Source organism: Cyanistes caeruleus, chromosome 6 (genome assembly GCF_971803275.1).
Source record: "Cyanistes caeruleus chromosome 6, bCyaCae1.hap1.1, whole genome shotgun sequence".
NCBI lineage: Eukaryota > Metazoa > Chordata > Aves > Passeriformes > Paridae > Cyanistes > Cyanistes caeruleus.
The window spans coordinates 65,286,777-65,312,302 of NC_141706.1; the positions used below are offsets into that span (position 1 = coordinate 65,286,777).

The following is a 25,526-nucleotide window of genomic DNA, read 5'->3' on the forward strand; positions in this document are numbered from 1 at the left end:
GCAAAGCCAAACACAAGCCACATGGACCCTTCCACCCCAAACACTGACCAGAGGAATGTAGATCTGATCTCTGAACTCCACACACCCAGTTTTTCACATGGAAGCACAGTTAAAAAAAAAAAACAAACCCAAATCTAAATAAAAGTCTCTGGGTGTAACTAGAATTGATTAAGCACACAGGAACAGCAAGCCAAAGCTCTGCCCTGATGGTCATACATTAATTTCTCATCTGAGCCCAGCAAGAGTATTTAAAACTCACTCTAGGAGGTTCCCACTGCTGCTGGCTCTATGCAGAATGACAAAACAACATCCATCATACCACCCCCTGTCAAAATGTCTTTATAAAGTGGCATCCTTGCCATGGGGTAAATTGGCAGTGTTTTGGCTCACACACAGTTTCCAGTTGTCCTCTGACAATCTACAACTACTAAAACAGTTCCATCATTTCCATTTATATTTCTGTATTCCACTGACAAGCCATCTAGGAAAAAAAAGAATCAATCTATATGGGAAGAAAAATTCTATGCCATGCAGAAAGAAACAGGATGAAGAAATTCAATCTATTAAAGCAGAAAAAAGCAAATGCTACACTGACACACCTTCACCTACCAGCTTAACTGCTCCATTTAGTTTTACCATCCTGGTTAAGAGAAACTCTCACAAAAAAAAAAAAGGCATTTCTCCTCCAGAAGTGCTGCAATGGGACTTTTATCACTTGCAGCTCCTTCAGAGAACTCTCTCCACCCACCCAAACCCACAACCCCAGGCAAGACACTCCCAGTAGCAATCACATTGCTCTCCCTCTCCCTACAGATGCACAGTGACTTCAACTGCATTTAAATTTCAAGGTATTTGGTTAAATACTCACCTTTCATTCTTATGTGATATTCAACCTGCTCTTGATCACGTTTCTTAGAGTCCAGCACCCGTGCCAGGCTCCCCCCTTGCAGACAGGCTCCTGTCTCACCCGTAAATTCCAGACCTCACAACATCCCTTTAGTCATTCTGAAAAAGGGGAACAAGCTGCATCTGTCCCAGGCAGTGCACAGACCCAGTTACTGTTCCCATCCCGCCTTTAACAAAAGAATTGCACTTTTGTTCCCCGTGCCACAGAAAAATAACTATTTCTGAACTCCAGTGCGCTATTACTGCCTGCACCTGACTTCCCCTGCAGTTCAAGCTGCCCTGGATTTTCTAACCCACCCTCTGCCTTTTTGAATTTAAATCTCAAGTTTCACTCTGTGAAGGTACCACATTTCACAGGATATTCATTCAGTTTAGGTCCAGGGGATTAACTTACATGAGAAGATAGAAATAAATTATAGCTCCATCTGGCTAATGAGTCACTCATAGCTTAGCCCCAGCACATGAGAAGCACGGCTTCTATAAATGCTTGGGTCCCAAAATGCACATAATCTCCAGGGATTTGTGCCTCTTTGAAAAACTAACATTAAAGGGGGAAATACAGGTACCAAGGTGCCTTTTTTTAAATACTAAGGAGTTTAAGAGATACCACGTATGATTTACTTAAGGCAACAGCTCCTTTAATTGGGATATTTCCCTGGGATTTTCTCAAGCTGGCAAGCAGCTCACATCCAACAGCCACTAGGAACACAGCAAGAAGTCTCAGAGCAGTATCTGGATTCAATAAATTCCTCAAATAGATAACACTGTTTTTCTTCTCCCTGATCTGCACGCAGTTTGGAACACGCTCCGTATCAGCCAGCTGCAAAGAGGATCCTCTTGAAAACAGCTTCATTCCCAAGCTCATCCTCCCTCAGAGCTTTTCCAGAGATGATGCCCAGCAACTTGGGCAACTAAACCCACATCTGCCACAGGCAAGGTGTGAAATTAAACAAGAAGTTCAGCCTATTCCACACTCATACAGCAAGAGCAACTCTGTGACTTGTTTGTGAGTATTACCTGACTAAGGCACTGCTGGGCTCGAGCTCTAGGAAGGGGGGCTGCCAGAAAAACCTCAGGGTAGTTCATTTAACATCAGTGTTAGTACAGTGTGTGGGAAAACTGCAGAAGTACAGCTTAGGCTGGTTTAGTTTGGGGATTTTTAAGCAGCACTGTATGCTACTGAAAAAACAAGATGGGTTTTTCATGCCCCAAGACAAGGCACAAAAGACAGCGGAGCTGCTGCGATGTGACACGAAAGAGCTGCTGGAGCAGGCAGGGATTTTAGCCCATCAAACTTGCTTGAGTTCATTAACACCTGGCTAACTTCAGCAGGTCAGCCACACTGGGAAGGAAGTGTTCCCAAAAACACCCAGTCCAGACAACACCAACACTGAGCAGTTTTTTCACAGGACAATTAAGGTATTGAACATAAACCCCACCTGACACCTACATAAAGAAAAGGCACAGCTCCCAGTAAGATCACACACAACCTTCTCACGGGTCACCTCTAAAATGGCACAGTTTGAAGTCACACATGAGGCACTCAGCAGCCAGAAAAGCTGAAGGTCTAAATGGACCTGTGAGTTTTGATCCCAGTGGTGAATCAGAAAGTTACAGAAGAGAGTCATAGAATATTCTGAGGAACCCACAAAGATCAGAGCCTGACTCCTGGCCCTGCACCCCAACAATCCCACCCTGTGCCTGAGAGCATCATCCAAACCCTCCTGGAGCTCTGGCAGCCTCAGGGCTGTCCCCATTCCCTGGGGAGCCTGGGCAGTGCCAGCATCCCTCTGGGGAAGAAATTTTTTCTTGAAATCCAACCTAAACCTCCCCTGGCACAGCTCCAGCTGTTCCCTCAGGTCCTGTTGCTGGTCACCAGGGAGAAGAGATCAGCATTTCCCCTCCCCTTCCCCTTGTGAGGGAGCTGCAGACCAGGATGAAGGCTGTCCTCAGCCTCATCCCCTCCAGGCTGAACAAGCCAGGTGACCTCAGCCACTCCTCTCATGGTTTCCCCTCTAGACCCTTCACCACTTCCATGGGCCTTGGGTACTCTCCAATACCTTTATAACCTCCTTACATTGTGGCATTCAAACTGCACACATTACTCAGGGTAAAAATTAACCTACATATTTGTATTCTTTTTAAAGAATATAATTTTAGTTTTTATAGTTCTATATCTGTATTTCCATGCTCAGTTTACACCGATCCTCCCAAACCCAAGACTGGAGGGGAAGCATAATAAACAGCATTTCAAGCTCTGAATTTTTCATTTCAATACTTGCCCTGACAGCATGATTTGTGCAGCCACAGGAGAAAGCTGCAGACACTCAAAAACACCAATTGAGCCATTCGGGTGCTAAAACTCCTTTTCCCAGGAAGGAGACCTGTTCAAGGGAAGCTCAACAGTGCTTGACACCCCCTCCAAGGTGCTGACAGCAAGAGCAGAGCAAAACTTGTCAATAAATCTTGCTCTCCACTTTATTACACTGATACAATTAAGCCATTTGCAGAGCACAAGCTCAGTACTTCAAATACCCTCTAGGTAAATATTTTCCATTCCAAACATGCCGCTGTTTGTACCATCTGTTGGGCTCTGTCTGCTCTCAGTCGCTTGATGTTAGTTAACACAGACAAGCTCTTTATTAAATTCCAGAAAGAGTAGCTTTGCTTCCACAAAAGCCTTTACTTTCTGAGGGTTTTTTCACTACAGCTTCAGAGCCAACACCTGACAAAATGCAGCAGCAGCAGCACCGAGGGGAAGCCGGGAGCGCAATACGGCTGCACCACCTTGCCACCAGTAGCAGCAGCAGATGTCCTTGATCTTGTCCCAGCGCCGGCAGTGGGGAGCACCCAGGTACCTCCACCAAAGCCTGGCTGTTCAGGCAAGTTCCTACAAGATAATGCAGGGCAGGGATTCAGCAGGCGGCAGCTGACGCCCTGAAACCACCTGGGCTGTAGGATAGAGCCCAGAACTGGAATTAGCATCAGCGAAAGCGGAGCGAGCAGCCTCGCGTTTAGCCCGGGATAAACGTGCACACGCCTGCTGTTGGCACAGAGCGAGGACAACCAGGCTCTGTGTTCCTGCCTGGAAGCTCACAGAAATATCCCCAAATTGCACAGACCCTGTCACAGCAGCAGCCCACTGGGCTCAGCAAAGCATGGGCACAAATACACTGGTATCAGGAATAGTGTGGCAGCAGGACCAGGGCAGGGATTTCCCCCTGTGCTGGGCACTGCTCCAGCACCTCCAGTCCTAGAGGCAGTTTTGGGCCCCTCAGGAAAATAATGATGTTGAGGAGCTGGAGCTCATCCAGAAAAGGGAACAGAGATGGAAAAGGGTTTGGAGCACCAGGGACAGCTGAGGGGGTTCAGCCTGGAGCAAAGGAGGCTTGGGGGGACTTTCTCACTCTCCACAACTCCATGACAGGAGGGTGCAGCCAGGGGGGCTCCGGCTCTGCTCCCACAGAACAAGGGACAGGACAAGAGGAATCAGCCTCAAGTTGCACCAGAGGAGGTTTTGTTTGGATATTAGGGAAAATTTCTTCATTGAAAGGGTGGTCAGGCACTGGCTGCCAAGGGCAGTGTTGGAGTCCCCATCCCTGGAGGGATTTAAAAACCATGTGGATGTGGCACTTGGGGACATGGGTTAGTGTGGCCTTGGCAGTGCTGAGGGAATAGTTAGACTTGATCTTACAGGGCTCTTCCAACCTAAATGAGTCTATATTGTTCAGCACAGGAAAGCTTAGGAATCCAAAACATTCCTTGCAGTATTTGTGAGGGGATGTTACTTGGGATAAAAGCCAGCATGCGTCAGGACCAGCAAAAAATGCCCTTGGCTCCACCAGGTTTCAGAAACTGCAAGTTTCCTCTTTAAATAACTAGCAGCTAACAGGCACACACACCTATTATCTCCAGAGTCAGAAGATAACAAATTATCTTTACCTTTTCCCAAAGTGCCTGTAAAAATCAAAGGTTTCTTTCTTCCAGCAGGAATTACTCAGCAAGTCTGCATCTTCCCATCACTACTTCCAAAGAACCCCTGAGGCTTCCCCAGCTCCTTCCTTCATGCATTCATGTACAGACATGCTCTGCCCACACCACCCTGAACTATTTGAGAGGCATTTAAACACCCCAGCAGCCAGCTCAGGTTTTTTGGGTAAGCATTTCCCCTTTCCCTGCTCTCCATGCAGGCAGGGACCAGATCAGACATTTGCTCTTCAATCACCACCCGCTTCCGTGCACAGGGAACTGGGAAGTGATACTTCTCAAAATAGGAAGGCATAAAAAAAAAAAAAGATCACAGAATTTTCTCAAAATAATACTACAAATAAGAGCCAAATCTAGCAGATTTATGGCCAGAGCTGAGTTTAGGTTCCCAGTCTGAGCAGCAGTTCCATATGTCGTGCAGTTTTTGAGCATCAAGGGATCTCCTGCAACACAAGCTCATCCAAAAGCACAAGCCAGATTCGAGCCAAGGCTCTTGGGTCAGACAGGCAAAAGCATTAAACATACACAACCACACCTGAAATCTGCTTCTGCCCAGCACCTGGACAGGAGGGAGGGACCAGGCCACACCTGGTTTTATTCTAATTAGCTGTCTGGGAAGTTCACAGGAGTTTGTACAATCTGGGTTGCTGTGACACTCCATAGCAGCTCAGCTTTACCACACACCAAAGCCATTTACACAGATTTAAAGCCACTGTGCACCTCAACAAAGGCCTGAAGACAGCTGTTGTGGTCTAGTGTATAAATAGGCATTCACAGTCTAATCTTCACCTTGGACCCATAGAAAGCCTCAGGGAGCAGCTACCAGTCCCTAAAAAGCCAGGGCAGGTACAATACAGGTCTGAGCCCAGCTGGGTTTGCTCACTCTAATACAGCTTAATCCCCTTCTGACACAGGAAGAAAGTGCATTAGTGTATGTTCATTCTGTACCTACCCCTGCCATGCTCTATTACTTTAACTCAATTAAAACAAGGTCTGCAGCACCCATGGGAATGATGCAGTTGACCACCCTCTGCTCACAAATAAGGCAGAGCCCCAACTTCCAAGTAAAACCAAAAAAATAATTAAGATCACCTCCTGAGAAATTTAGGGCTGCTACAGACCTTTCATCTCCTTACATCCAATTCCAAGTGTGGAAAGAAATTCTTGGCTGTGAGATTGGGGAGGCCCTGGCACAGGTGGCCCAGAGAAGCTGTGGCTGCCCCATTCCTGAAGTGTTCAAATACAGTTTGGATGGGGCTTAGAGCAGCCTCGTCTACTGGAAGGTGTCCCTGCCCAAGGCATGGGGTGGAAATAAGATGGCTTTTAAGGTCCCTTCCAAACCCAAATCATTCCATGTTTCTGTAACAGAGGAAAGCAGGTATGAGCAGTAGCTTCTCAGTACTCAAATTCCTCTCATACCTTCACAGCAATCTGCAAAGAGAAAACAGCTGGAATTAACCATTTTCCCTTTGCCAGTGTATATAGCAAATGTAACTGTATAAATACACATTCCTGTGTTATGAATTCTTGTTAATATTTTAAAAAATAAATGTACAATAAGAGGAGACAGAAACAAAAGAAGCAAAGGTCTTTGGTTCAGCTTTTTATTTTTTTTTTGCCTTAGCAGATTCTGTGAAAGTATGAATGGCATCCGAGTACTGGGAGGCTAATTCTCATTCAAAAAAACAACCCAGCTTTTTATATACAAGAGCTGCAAAGAGTCAAGGAGAAGACTCGAGTGTATTACCTGCCTGTGCATCCCAGGAGAGGTAAAATCCCCTTTCTGCAAGCTTTGCACATCCCCAGCACCAGAGTTTTCCCCTCAGGCTGCCCAAGCCTCACCTCCCCAGGCAGGCACAAGCTGTCCTCCGTCTGAATCCAGGGCACAGCAGACGTCCTCGGCGCCAGAGCGACAGGAAAACCACGACAGATTGCTAAAGAGGATGGCATGTTGTTTATGGGTTGTATTTCTAAAGTTTGGATGTAACTGAGAAGAGATCAGTCTTAATTTACTGCTCGATTCTCCAGATTTCTACTCAACTTTGCCCTTAGCTATACTCGCCAGGCAACTTTTTAGCTTATTCACTTGAATTCCTGCACACACACAAGGAAGTTTTAAACCTACCACTTGTTCTGCAGCTCTCCAGACTGCCTGGTGCTAAAGCTTTTCTCCCAAATTTCTCACTAAGGCAGCCACAGCAACAGAGAAGCAAAAAATATTCAGCCTTCAAGGGCAAACAAGCTGCTCACAGCAACTTTAGCAGGTCCCTATAGGTTGGATTTATTAACCTTTGTACCCCCACAGCCCAAGGGTGCAGAGGCTGCCAGAACTACCCCCCAAACTGAGCCACACACAGCCCAACAGTGTCACACTGCTGCTTTCACCAAGTTTCCACCCACACTGAGGTCTCACAGGAGCTCAGGGAAGGAACGATGTGTGCACAAAGGTGATGGGACAGGAGGAAGACAAGAAACCCCAAAATAAGTGAATTTGGAAAATTTCCTATAGCAATGTATCACCAAAGGTCTTCCTGCAAGAATATATTAAATTCATGGTAAGAATATTAATCTTGTTCATATTAGAATTTCTTTCCACTACAAAAATAAATCACACAAGGATATTCTTAGTCTGAACACCATAAAAGTGACTTTATCCAGACTTATTTTTGAATGTATATTGAAGGGATCAGAACAGAAGTCTTTTGCCAACAAAGACAGGTATTAACCTAAGAGAATCTATTTAGCTTCAGACTTCTTAACCAGACAAGATTTTACTCAAGTGTGCACACACTGTCCCTTTACCCTGTTGTGAAAGGAACAAAAGAGGAGGAAATGACTAATCAAAGCAGCGGCACATTAATATATTTTGGTATGTGGAAAGGGAAAATTGTAGCTGGTATTTTTAACATTCCCAACAGGAGAATGCAGGGCCATGCATACACCAGCCACCACAGAGGCTCAGCAGCTCCCAGGAGGGGAAAATAAAATTTAAAAAAAAAAAAAAAGGAGAAAAAAAAAGTGAAGTTGTGTCCCAAAGAGGAGTTCTGTATTTTCCATTTTTCAGCATGAGCTCTGCTGCAATGAGAGCCTGGAAAGGAGGCACGGCTGGGGCCAGCAGCAAGGTCTGAGTGATAACAGGTGCACTTTGACTGAACTGTAGGGAAAACCCAGCCTGGAGAGGTGCCCTGGAGTGAAAAGATGAGAGTTTCTTGGAGCACTGCCACCAGCAAGCACTCCTGTAAATCCCACTGCCACCCTGCTCTGCTGGGTGGCCTCATCCACAAGCTGATAAGAGATAGGACAAGAGAAGTGTCCCAGGTGACATCCAGCAAGTCACAGCTCACCCACGTGCCATCCATCCCACACTATCCCAAGCTTAATTCCCCCTCAAAGTTCTCCATTCCCTGCACAAGCAAAACACAGCAATTTCACATCTTTCATCGCAGTTATTTTGTCACTGAACCCACAGAAGGCAAGACACTGATGTCCCAGTTCAACTGGATTTAACAACTGGGTTTTAATCCCATGCTCCCCTCCATGGGAAATTCTTTGTGGCAGCCACAGTAACAGGAATGCTCAGAGCAACAGGGCAGGAGCCTGACTACTGTGATAAACCTAAAATCAGAGCTTCCAAACCCCTTCCTAAAAGGGATCAAAACCAATCAATCCAGCAACAGCCCGGCATGGTCATTTGTGCAGTGGGATGGCACAGCACAAAAGCTTTGCTCGCTCAGGAAGAGGAGCTGGACTGCTGCCTGTCTGTCCGGCTCCAATTGTTCCCACACTTCATAATTAAGGGCTACAATTTACCCTTTTTCCAATGCCAAACCCCAAAAGGCTCGTAACAAAACCATCCTAAATACCAAATGGGAGCTACTGCTGAACCGACTGTAATCATTCAGATTCTCTCTCCTTGCTCCAGCACTGCTGGACACAAGGAGAACACAGAGAAACTAATATTTAATGTTCTTGCCGAGGGATTTGTGCTCAGCCACTCCGTAACACAGCCAGAAGCCTGAAGCTTAAGCAGTTCTTTACCCTGGTATCACAAAATGACAACCCCGGTCATTCCAGCAACAAGATTTTCCCATTATTTCTGTTCACTGTGCTGTTCCACACAGCTATACAAAGAGCTTGGACCACTGACAAAAAGAAAAAAAGCTTCATTAACCTCTCAGTGACTCGACAATCCCATTGTCAAACAGCAATGGACAAAAGGAGAAGCCAGCAGCAGACGGATGCTCTCATCTACCCAAATTCCTAGAGGAAAATGAAATTGAGCTGTGCTGGGAACAGGCTGCAAGGCAGAGAAGAGTTGATAGCTCAGAGGGAAATCAAAACTTCAGTGATTGTGAATCATATCAGATCTAGATGCTTTCATGTGGTTTCTTCTAACTACCTGAAGTCTCAAGGCATTATTTGTTGCACACATTATGTCTAAGGAGTTGAGTGATTTCAGTTGTCTCTAAAGGGAAAACATGGGATTGCTGTATCAAAATTACTGTCAATGTGGCACAGATGTAGCTAAATGAGAGCATCAGAAGGCAGCAAGTGAAACAAGATTGCTGTACCCCATCATCAGACTGAGTCTGGATAATTCTTCAGCTGCAAACAGAGAGGAATCAACAGGGAAGATCTTTCTTCTTTGTCACCACACACAGTACAATAAAAGAATAAGGGGGAAAAGTATCTATCAGTTAAACAACCAAAGTTCATAGAGTGATAATGATTTTTCAAATGTGCCAAGAGTTTAAAGCTCAGGGATATGCAGTTAAGCTAGTTTCTCAACCCCAAGATTTTAAAAAGAAAGCTTCCTTCAAGTTCAGGTTGGATGACCAGAGAAACAGAGACTAAACACACAGAAGTCAAAGTTCCTGTAAACTGACAGAGGCATCATAAATGAAATTATCACCAACATGCACAACTATCAAACTAGAATTTAGGGAGTACTACGAGGCTGGAATTGCCTCCTCTTCAGCCTACACAGCCTGGTAAGCACTGCATCAGCATGTCTATTTTTAATATTCTACACCAAAGTCGTGGGTCAGAAAGACACAAAAACACTGGAAAATCTGAACAGCCGGGCTTGAGCAGGCATTACTTGCTACCCTCCCTCCTATGCACGAACAGCTCTGCTGCCCTGAACTGCACCCAAGGAACAGGACCCTGCCCTGCTTCCTCTGCTCCCACCTTGCAGGGAGGGGCTGAAGCCAGAGGACAATGCTGGCAGGGGAACAAATGGGCAGCAATGGGCCATGGCTGCATTTGGGCTTCAAGTCAGGAAAACACTCTCAATCCTCAATCCAACAAGGTGCTCGGTGCTGTAATGGTCAATCTGCAGCCTCTGCATGGAGCAGGGGCACTGTGTTTCATTCCATTCTTTTGCTGGTAGCAATCAATGAGTTTTAATCCAGAGTCACGTTAGGAACAACACCTCCAAAGAGGGCTGGATTTTATTTCAACTGTGCATTAAATTTAAAATCATTTGCCAGATGAAAGCATTCTACTTACAAACCCTCTGAGAAGCCAGGGAATGTTTAGAGGTATGCTCAGGACTGAATTTGGACCACAGAAGGTTCTGCTGGTGATGGGGCTTACTACAGCAGATATTCTGACTTTCTGCTCCAGCAGAAATTTGCAAATTTGAAGGCTGAACAAACTTCCATCATGAAAACTTCCACAGTAGACAGAGTTAGTTTGACTGCTCCATAGCAAAGCTGTCCTTCAGCATTTATCCTAAAGCACATTATCATGCAGGCACAAAGACAGCACTTCTACATCCAAGCCAGATCCCTCATGTTGTAGAATATGGTGCTGTTAATACTGTTAGAAATAAAGTTTTAAAATGGTTTAGGAACAAGAGGCTTTAGAAGCAATCCCTGCAGGACTGGCACCATACAAGTTACACCAGTGCATTTCAAAGTAAAAATTGCATCACAAGCTGGAACTTCCAACTCTATTTAAAAGCACAACATGAAGTTTTAGAAATTGCTGCAGAACTGTGGCCGTTTCCCTGCTGAGGCAGGTGAAGCGTTAAGGCCTTTCTCTGCTCTCTTTTGAGACACTGCACGAATCTCATTTATCAAGGGCAGCACTAAGAGCTCACCTCATCATCCAAAACACCTCCTGCACTACAACAAGAATTTCACTGGCTACAGCCCCACCGAGATGCCATCCTTTCAGCTTCCACAACAAGGAGATGTGCTCCTGAACAGCAGCACCACACATTCCTGCCCACAAGGCTTCTTTTCACCTTGTTAACCTCTCTGTGCTTCATTGACCAGTCTGCTGAAGGCATTCACAGCTGAAGAAATGATACACAGCTGGTGTCATCTCTGGTGTCATCACCCGCATCCTTTAGGCTCTGGCAGGCAGTTTAAGAAGGTCACATGTACTCAGGAATCAGTGCAGTGTTTCAGCAGACCCCAAGGCAACATTTGCCTCTTAAAACACCCAGAGGAGGGGACCAGACTCCCCTCCAGCAGCAGGGAAAGGGCTCCAGCTCCTCCACATACTTGCTTAATACTCGAATCACACCCAAACCACATGGTGAAGGAGCTTTCTTTCACTATCTTCCTCATGTTGATGCCCCAGATGAGTGATACTGAGGGTTGTTAATGCTCCTCTGAGCAGCAGCAGCCCAGAGGATGCTGCAACCCTCCTTACTGGTCCCAGCTCCACAGCCCAGCTCACTGCATAGCCCCACATTCAGTGCAGTTTTGAGAGCCACATGAGAACCCTGCAAAAGGCATGTTCAAAGCACATCTCTAAAGGTTTCCTGGTTCTTTCCACCTGTGACCAAAGACTGCAGGAGTTTCCTAGAGAAGCTGGAAACAGTGAGTTGCATATTTGAAGAGTTTTGAGTTAAAATCAAGAACCCCACATCCCAGAGTTCTGCCCCCAAAACGGCCTCCTAACACAAGCACACACACCCGCCCCAACGTGCTCAGCACTGATCTGAACTCAAGAACATGCCAGGTTGTTAAAAAGGCCTAAAAATGCTCAGCAACAGAAATGCAGAGTAATTGAGGTCATTTCTCTCACGCTTCTCTGGGTTCTCACTCCTTTTGCTTTGCTGTCCCACAATCTGCTCCTCCTTTGGCATGCAAGAATTGAACAAACATTTCATTGCAACCACACAGATCTAAATCTATTTGTAACTTAAGTTACATCTCAAACTATTGCTCCAGTAGCCTGTAATGCCAAGCAAGGATTAAAAAATTTAGTTAGAAATAGGTACACCAGACATGAAGCCAAAAAATTCTTCTTTTGGCACACAAACAGCATCAGAAAAGAGGTAGAAACTTGGAGATGGAGGGGAGGGTGGGAGGGGCCGAAAAAGGCAGGATTGTAATGGAAACATCTGATCAAGAATTTTCACAAGCCTTTAAAACTTCTGAAACCCAACCCCTTCGCCAGCACTTCTCACATGCCTCAGACTGCAGACCATGTTATGCAAGTTCTAATTGTGCCTCCACAGCCCTCCCTCCCACCCACGGGCTCTGCACCTCAGCAAATCCCTGTGTGGAAGTACACTGAGGCAGAGAAGAACCCTCCCACACCTGGCCTGGGGTGCTGCCACCTGTGCAAAGAAAGCCTGGCCTTGTTGGGCATCTTGAACCAGGCTCTAACCCCTTAAAAAGCTGCTAAAAAACCCTCTGGTTTTACATACACAAACCAAGCTGTAAAAAGGTTCACTAAATTTAGCATGCAATCCAATCCTAGCAGTAGTGTAGCACAGGCTGAAGATATGGAAGTGACCTTAGGTAAAGGTAACAAGGAAAAACTGTCAGTATTCCCATTGAGCTGCCATGGGAAAGCCCAGAGAACCCAATAAAATCCTAACAAAACCTCCATAAATCCTCCAGGCAGCTTGGTTGTTTCCAAGGCTTTGAGATGCCACCTCCACCTCTCTTCTGGACAATGCTGCTCACTGTCCATGCTGGGGACAGGGTTGGGAGGAACCTTCTTAGCACAATTCTCCATGAGCTTGGAGAAGTAAAGCTTGATGGACCTCCACAACCACTGCTGTAAACAAAACCAGGCAGCATGAAGAGAAAAAGCAGCTTAGTCCTTTGTCCTTCCATCATACCTGGAGCCACTTGTGCTGCCAACAGGTGCTGCACCAAGCAAAGGTCAGTAGGTGTGACAGGAGATAGAGCACTGACCTGTAAACTCCATTTGCTGCCAGCTCCCAGCACCACACCCCCTGAGAACTGCAGACACTGCCTGCTCCAAGGACAGGACACAAATTCTCCCTGGAGAACAGCAAGATAAAGGAGGCAAAAGAATTCCCACCTAGTCCTGGGGGAAAGGACCCTTCCTGGCAATGCACACTAAACTCCCATCACTTCTCAGATCTGAAAATGCCCTGTAAAAGCTCATAGCAGTGGCTATGAGCTGCTGTAGCCATGGTGATGCTCTCAGGTACACCTAGAGCTGAAGCAGAGAGGAGCAGCAGAGATGCTGCAACTGGTTCCATGTACCAGATTTTGGTCCTCACAGAGAATTAAAGGCAATGCCTACATGAAAGCCAAGCTGGGATGCCCACTTGCAACACTAAGTGATAACTCAGAGGGCAAAGCAGCACCAAACACCAAGGTAGCCTTTCAAACCAGTTTGGGAGGCAAGAAGTAACATCACTTTCTGGGGCTAAGCCTGGCCTCACACACACACCAGGGAAGAGACCCTGAAAGGAAGGGGGCACATGGGAACAGTCCTGGCTGCTGCAGGAAAGCAGTTTCATATCATATCATATCGTATCATATCACAGAATGGTCTGGATTGGAAGGGACCTTAAAGATCATCACATTCCAATCCCCTGCCATGAAGCAACTATCCCAGGTTGCTCCAAACCCTCTCCAACCCAGCCTTCAACACTTCCAGGGATGGGGTAGCCACACCTCTGGGCAACTTGTGCCAGGGCCTCACCACCCTCACAGGGAACAATTCTTCCCTAATATCTAATCTAAATCTCTCCTCTCTTTGTTTAAATCCATTCCCCCTTGTCCTGTCACTATCCAACAATGCAGGTCACCCACCAGGTGGGTTCAGGTCTCAGATGGGACCAAGAAAAAGACACCACCAGCTGCTCTGCTGGAGACCTCCAGGCATCTTCACCTGCTTTGCCTCTGCTTTCCCTTCTGTCAAATGGGCAGGTAAGTGTTGTGGCAGAGCCTGGCAGCAGCACAGGGCAGGTGCCTGATGGAGAAACACCCATGTGAGCCAAATGCAAGACATAAGACATCTTAAACGCTCCTGCCACACAGCACTTCCCACCCAAGGTCTGGAAACCATTCACTTCCTCCAATAAACTGGACTTTTTAATTTGTTGTTAGCAAATGTAGACTGTCCAACTTAAAACCCCACAGCAAATTGGCTGGGAAAGAAAAGCAGTCATGGCCAGTGGTCAGATCAAACCAGTAATAATTAAAATTAGGAGCTGACTGATATTATAGGCTCTCTTATGAGTCAGTCATGATCCGGTCCAATCCTGGCGAGCTCCCTGAAGAGCTGCACCTTGTGCAACAGCTTAGTCATCACCTTCCTTGACAGCTACGCACTTACAAACAGATTTGAGTCCACTCACATTTTTCCCATGAAAGTTTTCCCCTCTTCCCTAACTGCAGGCAGGACAGAGCAGAGTGGTGCCGGCCCAGGAGTGGGCAGCTTGTCCTTTGCAGGGGAGGAGATAAAGCTTTTATCTCCCAGACTCAACAACTTCCTTCCTGTGTGGTAGCAAGCGGACAAAAGACATCTTTTCACACCCCAGACAGGAATGAGATGTACTAAAACAACACTGAAATAAAATACCCTGCTTAGCCGTTTTCAGTCCATACAGGAGAGTATAAAACAGAATTAAGCCAGCATTTCTTCTGCAAGGAACTTGCAGGGTGGGATTTGGAAGCAGAAGAATAAGAAGCCCAAAATAACTCTGGTTGAGTTTATATTGCTCTGGCAGCTAAGCAAAAGTTGATAACACTGGACTGAGGTACTTCCCCTCTGCAGGATGAGAGCTGAATTGTTTTTGGAAGCACCATGAATCACAGGCATAAATATACCAGGCTTTAAGAGCCTTTGACACCCACATAATTCTAAACTCCAGCTTGATTTTCTCTGGGTCATTCAACACATGCTGGACAAGCTGGACACCAGACAGGCAGGCTGAGAAGGTTACCTATTCAATTAATAGGTGTAAACCCAAAACCAGAACTTGTGTTTTGCTGGATAACATCAACACAACTCTTCCGAGAGAAAAAGAGCCCTTCCCTGATGCTCCATTACTCATTCAACTGCAACTTGAAGGAAAACAGGAGTTTTGCTCTATTTCCTCAACTTCACAGCATAAAAGGGCTTAAAGATGCTTCCTGCAGCAGGGGAGCTGTGATGCAGCAGCTCCAGCAGAGCAGTGATTTGCAGGATTGCCTGGCTGTGAGCAGAGCCAGACAGGGAAGCCAGGCAGAGGGATCAGCCAGAAGGAAGAGTGTCCAATGGAAAAAGAGAAAAATACCCTGCAAGAAAAGCTGTTCCCTGTGTTTCATTATCAGAGAAAATCCTGCACACCTGAGAGCAGCATCCAAGAGCTGTAAATGCAAGCAGAGGACAACACTATTTATAATAGGGATTATTAGTGCAACAAAATGTGTAGCTTGTCCACATGACTGATTTACATACACTTTCTCCAAGTTACAATGCAGCCCCAGCAATGAACAAGCAAAGATGAGCTTTCATTTGAAACAGAAAAAATCCTATTCCTCTAAATAAATCTTCATGGGAAGAAAAGGGGAAGAAACTACTTTTACTTCTCTTCAGCAACAGCAATTTAGAGCTGTGGATTTTGATAAGCAGGACGAGCACAAAGCAGTAACAAAAACAGAACATTGCAGAAAAGAAGGAGAGCTGCAAAGAACTTGATTACCCTACAAACCTTACAGCTCCTGCCCCTCTCCCCTCCCTCCCATCCCACACTCATTCCACAGCAAAACTCAAGGCTTGAACACTCAAACTACTCTAGCACCACACAAGGAGATAATATTCTTTACTTGTGTTAGTACAGTTAGAGATTGTTTCCAAAGTTTTCATGTAACAGGTACCATTCCTCTTTCTCCCTGTTTTCTAAGAGTATCTAAGAGACTTTAAAAAAAAAACAAAAACCTCACCTCTAGTTAAATTGGAAGCATTAAAAAGGATCATGAGATTTGCATTCTTTAGCACCTCACATTATTAGAGTTTCCACTGCCATGACTTCCCCTTCCAACTGCCCACCAAGCTTTAATTAAAGAATCTTCATATTTGGGTGGACTTTGGTATTTTCTTGTACCAAGACAGTGGAGCATCCAGGCTGACAAGATGGTCAAGGCAGTGTAATTTGTGCACTCCCAGGAGATCTCTGTTTAATTTTGCTGGATGGAGAGATCCTGCACCAAGCCTGCCCTCTGCCCAGGACCTATATTTAGGGACTGAGCTGACCCGACAGTGCCCCCATAAGCTCATTTATCGAGATTCACTTATTCATTCTAATATAATCTAATTAGATGCAGCAGTCCTAAACACAGGCATGGCAGTGACCAGGAGAGGACGAGTTCAAACACAGGGAACTCAGCCCAGGTGCTGCTTAGTTCTCACACAGAGGGGAAAAAAAAATCCTTGCAGAGGAATGGTAGGAATTGCAGATGCCTATAGACTATCTTCCAGCAGCACCTGGATACACTCTGCTTCCTCCCTCCACCAGGTAAAAATTCCTCAACTGTAAGCAGCAGCAGAGTCCAGATCAATGAATGGTGTTTATCCATGAAAGGGCTGCTGCTTCTGCTCTGAAATCACTGGAAATGGGAGGAAAAAAAAGAAAAAAAAAAAAAACAGGAATCAGTCTCTAAAGCGGTGCCCACACCAGCAGGCACAGATGCATTCCCAAACTGCAGACCACAGGCATCAGCCTGGAAAAAGTGCCAAAGAGTCCACATTGTAAGAAAATACTTTAAAGGCTCCATTCTGGCAAGAAATAGGAAGTTTTCAAAGCTCCCAAGTACCCTCTCTCCTGCCACCAGCTGTAGTTCAGGCATGCGAACAGGAAGAAGCTTTTACATTTCTAAAAACATAAATAAATACTTCTTTTTTAAAAAAAGTCCCCATGTGTTTTATTTGCTTGGACATCTTGTATAACGATGAGAGGAGAAGCAGATTCCTGGGAGTCATGGGCTGGTAATTCTCCAATTTATCATCTCCATAGTTTATGCACAGTCATTAACAAGAAGTGATTTGTCTGGGACAGATTTAGCCCAGCAACTCCCTGTCTCATTAGCCTGAAACAATCACCCGAGGAATGTCAAAAAGTTTGTGAGCTTAGTGCAGCAATCACCCCCTCCAAAATATTCCTACTTTTAAAAATAGCCCAATCCTGCTGCTTTGCCAATGCAGAGCAGGAAGTTTAAGAGCTGAACACAGATGCATAAAATTCCCTTTATACTGAAAAGGTTCTAATGGGTAAAAGCAAAAGGTTGTCACTGACAAGGAAATGCTGAGAATATCGATAAGAGAACAACTCAAGGAGACTTAAAGACTTCAACTTGTTTAACCTATGAAAACAAGGGGTCAAGAGGGGATCCGATTGCTCTAATTACATCAGGGAGGGAAAACAATCATTTAAAGCAAATGGAAACACTAGAACCAAAACCAAATTACACAAACAGGCCACAAACACCTTGAGGATGGAAATTCAGCAACTGCTCCAGACTTCAAGGAGGTTTTCCAACAGCTCTCCTGCAGAGATGGAGAAAGAATAAACCGATCAAGTTTCACCTTGGAGGTAGGTATGTTATGAAAGGGATCCACAGCATGGATGGGTGCTGAAAACAGGGAAACTAAACTCGATTTGGGCTGCTGCCACAGCTTTTGGAGTGAAGAGCAGGATGAAGAATTACCTCCTCCTGCCACTCTGCCTTCTGCTTCCTCCCCAGCCCTCCGGGATGGCACAGGGGGCATTCACACTATTTACTCAGGCACGTCACTGGGGTATGACCAGGGAACTAAACTTGGGAGCTGAAGCCTCACAGAGTCAATGGTGAGAGGTGGGTGCCTTGGCAGCAGCAGGGGAAGGGATTAGGAGCAACCAAGTTGGATGCTTAAAATAAAACACATGTCCTGTCCCCTGTGTCCTCATGCTTTAGGATCTTAGGGTGTAGCTGAAACACAGACCTGGCCATCAACTCTGAAATTCACAGGGAATTCCAGTTCCTAAGGGATTTTTTATTTAGCCCTAGGTTTAGAGAACCCAGGGTCAAGAATGATGAGACATCTTTGAGCCATAACCACCAAATCTCCAACAGCAAGAGCAGATGACGCAAACGAAAGCTGTTACAGAGCTAACCAAGCAACACCACAGCTTTACACAGGCTTGAGCAAGTCTTTCCCTTTTCTTCAAGGGGTTTCAAAAACAAAGTAGTCATCAGGTCTGTGACAGGGTTTTGTGACAGAGGGGATAAAGGATAAAATTAAAATCTCACTGTGTCCTTCAGAACCTCCTGCTGCTACTTCTGAGACCAGAAAGCATCATCTTGAGAGCAGCTAGAATAGGGGGGTAATAAGGAAAAAAACTAGCAAAAAAAAAAGTATTTGGTAATAACTCTACCAGAGAATTAGTGGTTCTCTCCAATCCCCAACCTTTCACTGCTGCAGTTACACACAAAAGTTATTTTAATCACAGTATGCAGAAAGCAGCATCAGCATATGAGGCAAGAGAAAAAATATGTGGTAAAGCGAGTTGCATGGCCTGTTCGTGGGCAGAAATTACAGCGCAGTTACAGGCAAGAGGTCCACGAGGCAGAGAAACGCTTCCAGCCCAAGCCAAACAGGAGGATGATAATGATCCACCGAGAGAAAAGGCAAGGAAAAACATCTCAAACGAGGTGGAACATAGGAACCGAATCCCTTCTCAACTTTTGCAGCAACCAGTTTGGACAGCCCAGCAAGAGATTTTTGCCTTGTCATAGGTAAAGAGATGTCAAATAGAATAATTATACCAACTAAATACTACTTGTGCTGGTGGACAGAGCAGCAACATAAACGCTAAAGGAACAAGGGAGGGGAAAAGGAAGAATTTTAAACAGAAAAGATCTACAGCAGGGTATCAGCTCAGCTTGTCTTCCAGAAAGCAAGACATTATCTTTGAGGTTTTTTAACAGTGACCTCAAAATACACGGCACAGCCTCGGGGAGGGTGTGGGGGTGAAAAAGGTTAAAAAATGACAAACCTAAAGCACATAGGTGGATGCACCTCACTACAGAGCAGAACTTGTCACTGTCTAACGCAGAAAAGATGCTAAGCTGCGTTATTCTTAATAACCACCTACTCAATTAAAATACTTCATCAACTGAAGGCAGCCGGGTACAAAAGGTGTAGCTTTGTCACCTTAACTCCTCTTTCCTTCCCCGTAACTTGCAGGCTGGAAGAAGGGAGTCAGCTGTGAGTAGAGGAGAGGCGATGGGGGCATGAACACCTCCAGGGTTAACAGAGCTGCACACAACCCGGACCGGGGCTGTACCAAAGGGCAACCTCAGAAACGAAACACCAGTGACAACACGAGGCTGGGGAGCGGCATTTGCGAGCATTTGACACCAGCACAGGCACCCAAGGCGGCCCAGACCGCGGTAATGAAGCGCAATGCTCATTAAAGCTCGTCCGGCCACCCGGGCGCTGCAGCAGCCGCCTCTCGCCAAACCTCACCCGGGGCTCCGGAATCACAGTCAGTGCTCGCCCAGCCGCCCCTCGGCGGGCGGTTTAACGCAGCGGGCTCCGGGAACACCGCGGGCACGGCGTGCTTGCCCCGCTTCGCCGGGGAGATGCGCTCGGGAAACAGCGGAGCCCCACAGGAACCCTGCCAGAGCCCCCCGAACCCCACCGGCCCCACGGCAGCGGCCTCTCCCCGGCGTGGGGCCGCGCCCGGACCCCCCCCCCCAGGCCGGGCCGCAGCCCCGGGCCCGCCGCGGCCTGGGCCCGGCGCCCCTCGCCGCGAGGGCCCGGCCCCACTGCGGCCCGCGGCGTTCCCCGGGCGGGACTCACCGAGACGGCGGCGGACAGGGCCGGGCCGGGGCTGCGGGGACGGAGCGGGAGCGGCCGGTGCTGCGCGGCGCGGGCGGCAGGAAGGGGAGGAGGCGGCCCCGCACGTCCGCCGCGCCTGCGGCCGCCCCCCCGCGCGTTAAAGGCACCGGCACCGCCCCGGCCGGGGGCCCCCGGCACCGCCCGGCCCTGCCCGGCACGGATCTCGGCCGCAGCCCAGCCGCGGGGGAGCCCCGGCAGCGGGGAGAGCCCGCCCGGCTCTGCCACGTGTGTGGGTGCATCAGCCGTGCGCTGGGGAATCGCCCCCCGAGCTCCCCACGTGGGGATCCCGCACCTGGTCCTGAGCTTCATCCACCCACACTCCCCACACGCGTGGATCCCAGGGATAACCCACCCACACTCCCCACACAGGGATCCCAGGGATCACCCACCCACACGGGGATCCCAGGGATCACCACCCACACTCCCCACACGCGGGGATCCCAGGGATAACCCACCCACACTCCCCACACAGGGATCCCAGGGATCACCCACCCACACGGGGATCCCAGGGATCACCACCCACACTCCCCACACGCGGGATCCCAGGGATCACCACCCACACTCCCCACACGGGGATCCCAGGGATCACCACCCACACTCCCCACACAGGGATCCCAGGGATCCCCCACCCACACTCCCCACACGCGGGATCCCAGGGATCACCCACCCACACGGGGATCCCAGGGATCACCACCCACACTCCCCACACGCGGGGATCCCACCACCCCCAAGCTGTCCCATGCTGCAATCCCTCACCTGTTCCTGAGGATCACCTACCTGGACTTCCAGCAGGCAGGGATCCCCGAGGATCTCCCCACCCATGGACAGGGATCCTCCCACCCAAGTTTCCACACGCAGGATGAACACAGGTACATCCACGCAAACCCCACCCAATCACCTCCCTCACCCAGGTCCCCCCAGGGATCTCCCCACCCATGTGTGGGGACCATTCTCCCCCAGACCTGCCCCATGCAGGAATCCCACTGCCCAGACTCACCGGGCACAGGGATCGCCCATTCAGCCCCCCCAGTTCCAGCCAGTTCCCACCATATCCCTCTCCGTGCCCTTTCCCGGAGCTGGCACAATGGGCAGGTGTCGGATCCCAGGGACCCAAGGCAAGCAGACAGAGCACACCCCAAGGTCTCCTCCAGGACATGAAAGAGACCAGACATGACTGGGAATAAAGCTTGTCCTTCAATTTCCCTTACATGACTTAAAACTGCCCATAGGCCCTGCCTGCAGCACAGACCACACAGGGGCTCATTCAGTGACATCCCAGCAGGCTGTGGAGTCTGCAGGGAAGGAGATGAACCAGATTTTTTCAGCTCTGACTACTTAGAGCCCCAAGTTCTTCTCCCTTCTCTCTGGTGTAGATCCTTCCCAAAGTGCTCACAGGGCAGATTGCTTTCCCCTGCCTGAGCTCAGCGGCTGACCACGGACCTGTGGGTACCCACGGAGATGGAAAGTGATGCTCTGTCAGTCACTTGGAGACAGCGAAACAGCCCAAGAAGCCACCGAGGGCACCCATCCAGCTCCATGGCTGGGGGACTGACATTAACTCTCAGCTTCCCAGAATCCCAAACATGTTGGGGAAAACACAAGAAAAAGCATGTTTTTTGACTCAGCAGGACAGCTGAGCCAACGGTGGCTACAGGGAAGTTCTGGTGCTGGTCAGGTCCACAGGGCCCAGTTGCATCTGGCAAAGGGGAGTCATCCCAGCAGGGAGGCTGGCATCACCCCAGGGCTTTGCACAAACCCTCCCATCGTTTCTTCTGACCTCTGGCAATGAGGAGCCTGGTTTCACTTCCAGGCCCTGTTGCCCAGAGCAAGCCATTTGTTTATTTGTCCTGCAGCATCTTTGAGAAGTCACCCACTCCACAGCACTCGGTATCAAAGATACAATGCACGGAGCTTTGGGGAGAGCTCAGCATTCCCCTCCTGGGAGTCACTCAGCTGCAATCCCGCTGCACTCCCAAACTCTCCGGAGCAAACAAAGGCAGTGGGATGAGGTGGATGCTGATGGAAGCTGTGCCTTTGCCTGGCAGGTGAAATGGGCCCACAGGCCTCGCTGGAGGGGTGGCCACAGGGGTGTGGAGGCAGCCGGACGCTTGCAATGTGTGACCGGCCATCAGCTGGCCGGGCAGAGTTTTACTGCTTCATCCTGGAGCTTCCCTGGCTCAGCACATCCCAGCCGGTCACTCCTCTACTGAGATCAGCACATGATCCAGCCAAAGGCAGCATCCCCACCCTGCGCTTCCAAGGTGAAAATTTAAGGCCAAATCTTCCTAATATTAACCATTCCAGGAGTGGTGGTCAGGAGCAGGGCCCGGCAGCAGCAGATTCTGCAGATGTTTCATTACTTTTGTCCACAGTAGAGTTTTCCAGCTGGCATCAGAAGCAAACCACAGCTTCCCAGGAACGGGATTTGCTGCCTCACAGACAGTGGGTGAGGGTCCTGCCAACAGAAAGGCTGGAACCACAAGCCTGGGAAGGGCGTTGGAGGGACAGAGCTGCCCCTCCTGCCAGGAGTGGAGCTGCAATGGAAGAGCAGATCCAGCAAATCCAGCTGCTGCAGCTACAGAAGGGTCAGGCACTGATCTCTGCGCTCTGTGACCAGTGACAGGACCTGAGGGAACAGCTGGAGGTGTGCCAACGGAGGTTTAGGTTGGATTTCAGGAAAGGTTCTTGCCCCCAGAGGGTGCTGGCACTGCCCAGACTCCCCAGGGAATGGGCACAGCCCTGAAGCTGCCGAGGAGTGTTTGGACACCGCTCTCAGCACAGGGTGGGATTGTTGGGGTGTCTGTGCAGGACCAGCAGTCAGACTCATGATCCTTGTGTGTCCCTTCCAACTCAGGATATTCTCTGATTCAGAACTATCTCCTCTTCCTCCTTCCAGGATTCAGAGTTGATTTCCTTGCTGGGTGGTCACTGCTTGCTCTGAAGGATTCCAGCTGAGAACATTCCACTTCCCACCAGCTCAGAAGTCTCTGGTCCTTCACATCTTAGAGATGTGCCACAACATCACACCATAAAGGACCTGAAAATGCTTTAAAATCCCATGTCAGATACCATTACCCAAAATGTAAGGCAATAAACCATTTCAGTTGTGTGGATTGGGAAACCTGGTGGAAAACCTCACCGGAGCCACCGCTGTGCTGAGCAGCCGGGCAGGCTAATGGTGCTGAATGTCCCAACTGCAGGGAGGAAATAATGCAAACAGCCACTGAAATCCCACTCACATTAGGCAGCCACTCATGGGGAAAAAGAAAAGGTTTTAAAATACCACAGGAGCCCCAAGTCATTAGTTTTGTCAGGAATTTTGCTTTCTCAGATCACAGGGAAAAAGCCCTCAGATCTGTGGATTCAGAGGAAGCCCGAGAGAAAGGCAAGCTATGTGCTGAGCAGGGCTGTAAGTCGTGGGGGCTGATTATTGTTAATTTAGCATTTTATATAAGAATGTGAGAGATCTTTATCAAAGCCTGAAACAAACGCCCTGCATGTTTCAACACCTCACTGAATCCAACTAGGAAAAAAAAAATACCAAATGCTGGATTTTCTCTCTCTCTCTCTCTCTATTTGCATTAAAATTTTTCATACTATTTATAATCATGAATCTCTGCAATTGACAGGAAGTGGAAATTAATAGATTATAGGCACACGTGCCAAAAAACATTTCAATTGCTGCTAAAGAAGGTCACAAAAATTACTACAATTTTCTTCTCAGAGTAGTCAGCTAGGAGTGACTCCATTGTGGAAACTTGAGCTATATGGAAAAAGATGTTTGATCCAATTCAACTGTAAGGGAATAAAAATAAATCTGTCCTAAGCAGCATCTGTCAGCAGAAATGACACTGGAAACTCTTGCAAGAAGAGTAAAAGCTTGTAATAAAAAAACAACAATCTAAACCATGACATTGTATGTGAGCAGGATGAAAATCCATCGGGCTACTACCAGTCTCCACAGAATCCCCCCATTATCACAATGTAGATATGCTGTTAATTAAATTGAGATGGTCACATTTTGTGCTGCTGCAAATCCAGCTAATTGTTTGAAACTGTTTCAAAGCTCACTGGAAAAAAAAATATTTATAAACTACATTCACCTTCCATTTCTAGATTTCATCATTTTAACAGAGCACAGAAAAATCCAAAATTTGGTTTAAAACTGTATTGTTCAATCTTATCATATTCAAAATATGACCAACTATGAGCAGCACAATTAGAGGCCCCCAGATAGCTGAGTGCCCATCTCAGTGACTGACAACTTCACAGTGATCACACTTAAATCATGATTTCTGCCAGTTTCCCTTGAGGCTCTTCAGTCCCCACCTCCCAACACAGGCCTGACACCACTCACTGCCAGTTCTTACATTTGCAAAATAAAACAGAAATCTCAATGGGAAAATCCCTCTCCTGCCCTCCCCAGGCTGCTGTTCCTGTACCAGACACCCAAAGCACACCTGTCCACCCCTGAAATGCTGTGGTTTATACCCAGCCCAGCAGCAGGAATTGCTGCCTGATGCTCTAAGTGCTGCATCCCACCCAGCTGTCCCAGCTGCACAACTCCTGGCCATGCCACAGCCTCCCCTAAATCCCCCAGGACAGAGCCCACCCGACTGTCCTGTGTACTCACACATGCCAGCAGAACAAAACAAGCACCTAAATCCCTGCAAGATCAGGGCCTGCCATCACTCTGGATAATCCCTACTCAATTTCAAGTCAATTATTATTCCTACACCTGCATTGCATGCCTTTAATTATCTTTTTCCAAATAAGTTTGACTTTGTCCAAAAAGCAACAGCTTTAGCTGGAAGCACTCACTGTAAAGTAAAACCTATTTGCTGTGACTCCAGCAGGTCATCAGGTCTGGGCCACAGAGGTGGAATTTAATTTCTAATCTGGAGATCTCAAGCCTTTGGTATCGGATAGAGCTAAAGGGATCACAGGGAAGCTGGACAGAAAAGCAGCTTTCCAAGCAGCACAATAATAACCACGCTTTGAATTCCCATAAGAGTGCTATTTCAAGGCAAGTTCCAAATTGTCTTCTTCTTTCTTGGTAGCATCTTAGCAGAAGATGATTTTTTAAGAGTGGGCACATAATGGTTATTGTTATGTAAAGCAAATGCAGAAATGACACAGTAAACACCTTTGTCTCCTGTAAAACACTCCCTGTGTGGTGAAACGGTGACAGTCCAAATCCTTTTCTCCCGTTCATCATTCACAGCACCCGCTCGTTATTTATGCTGTTCTACATTAATCTAGGGCAGGTTTTAATTAATACTCTTCTTCATCAATACCTATGGAATGGAGATGTTTCCCTTTGCAAAGAAAAACCTTTGCAACACCAACACAACGTGTCCCTCCTCAGCACCTGTCGTTCACCTGAAACGTAGCAAGATGGACATTAAACAGAATATAAAGTGAGAGATGGGGAGAAAAAAGCAATGGAGAGTCAGACAGACCTCGTGCTCTTTCAGCCTGAGGATCAGGTGTCCCATGGCTGGAGCAGCTTGCAAGGCTGGCTCAGCACGTTTTCC

General features: G+C 47.6%; 1 protein-coding gene across 50 annotated transcripts in view; it reads right to left on the minus strand.

The window, feature by feature from the left end:
* KTN1 (kinectin 1) overlaps positions 1-20,166 on the minus strand; it is a 74,953-nt gene extending 54,787 nt beyond the window's left edge. For 8 of the 50 annotated variants that reach the window (XM_086895481.1, XM_086895494.1, XM_086895465.1 and 5 more), the window contains exons 1-2: positions 19,951-20,085; positions 869-1,005 (exon numbers count right to left, since the gene is read on the minus strand). The gene's annotated coding sequence lies outside the window, so the exon portion shown is untranslated. Of the gene's footprint in view, positions 1-868; positions 1,006-14,482; positions 14,587-19,614; positions 19,844-19,950 lie in introns of those variants that run through there. The other 42 variants (XM_086895454.1, XM_086895489.1, XM_086895476.1 and 39 more) reach the window with 13 other exon arrangements.
* Between the last annotated feature and the right edge of the window lie 5,360 nt (positions 20,167-25,526).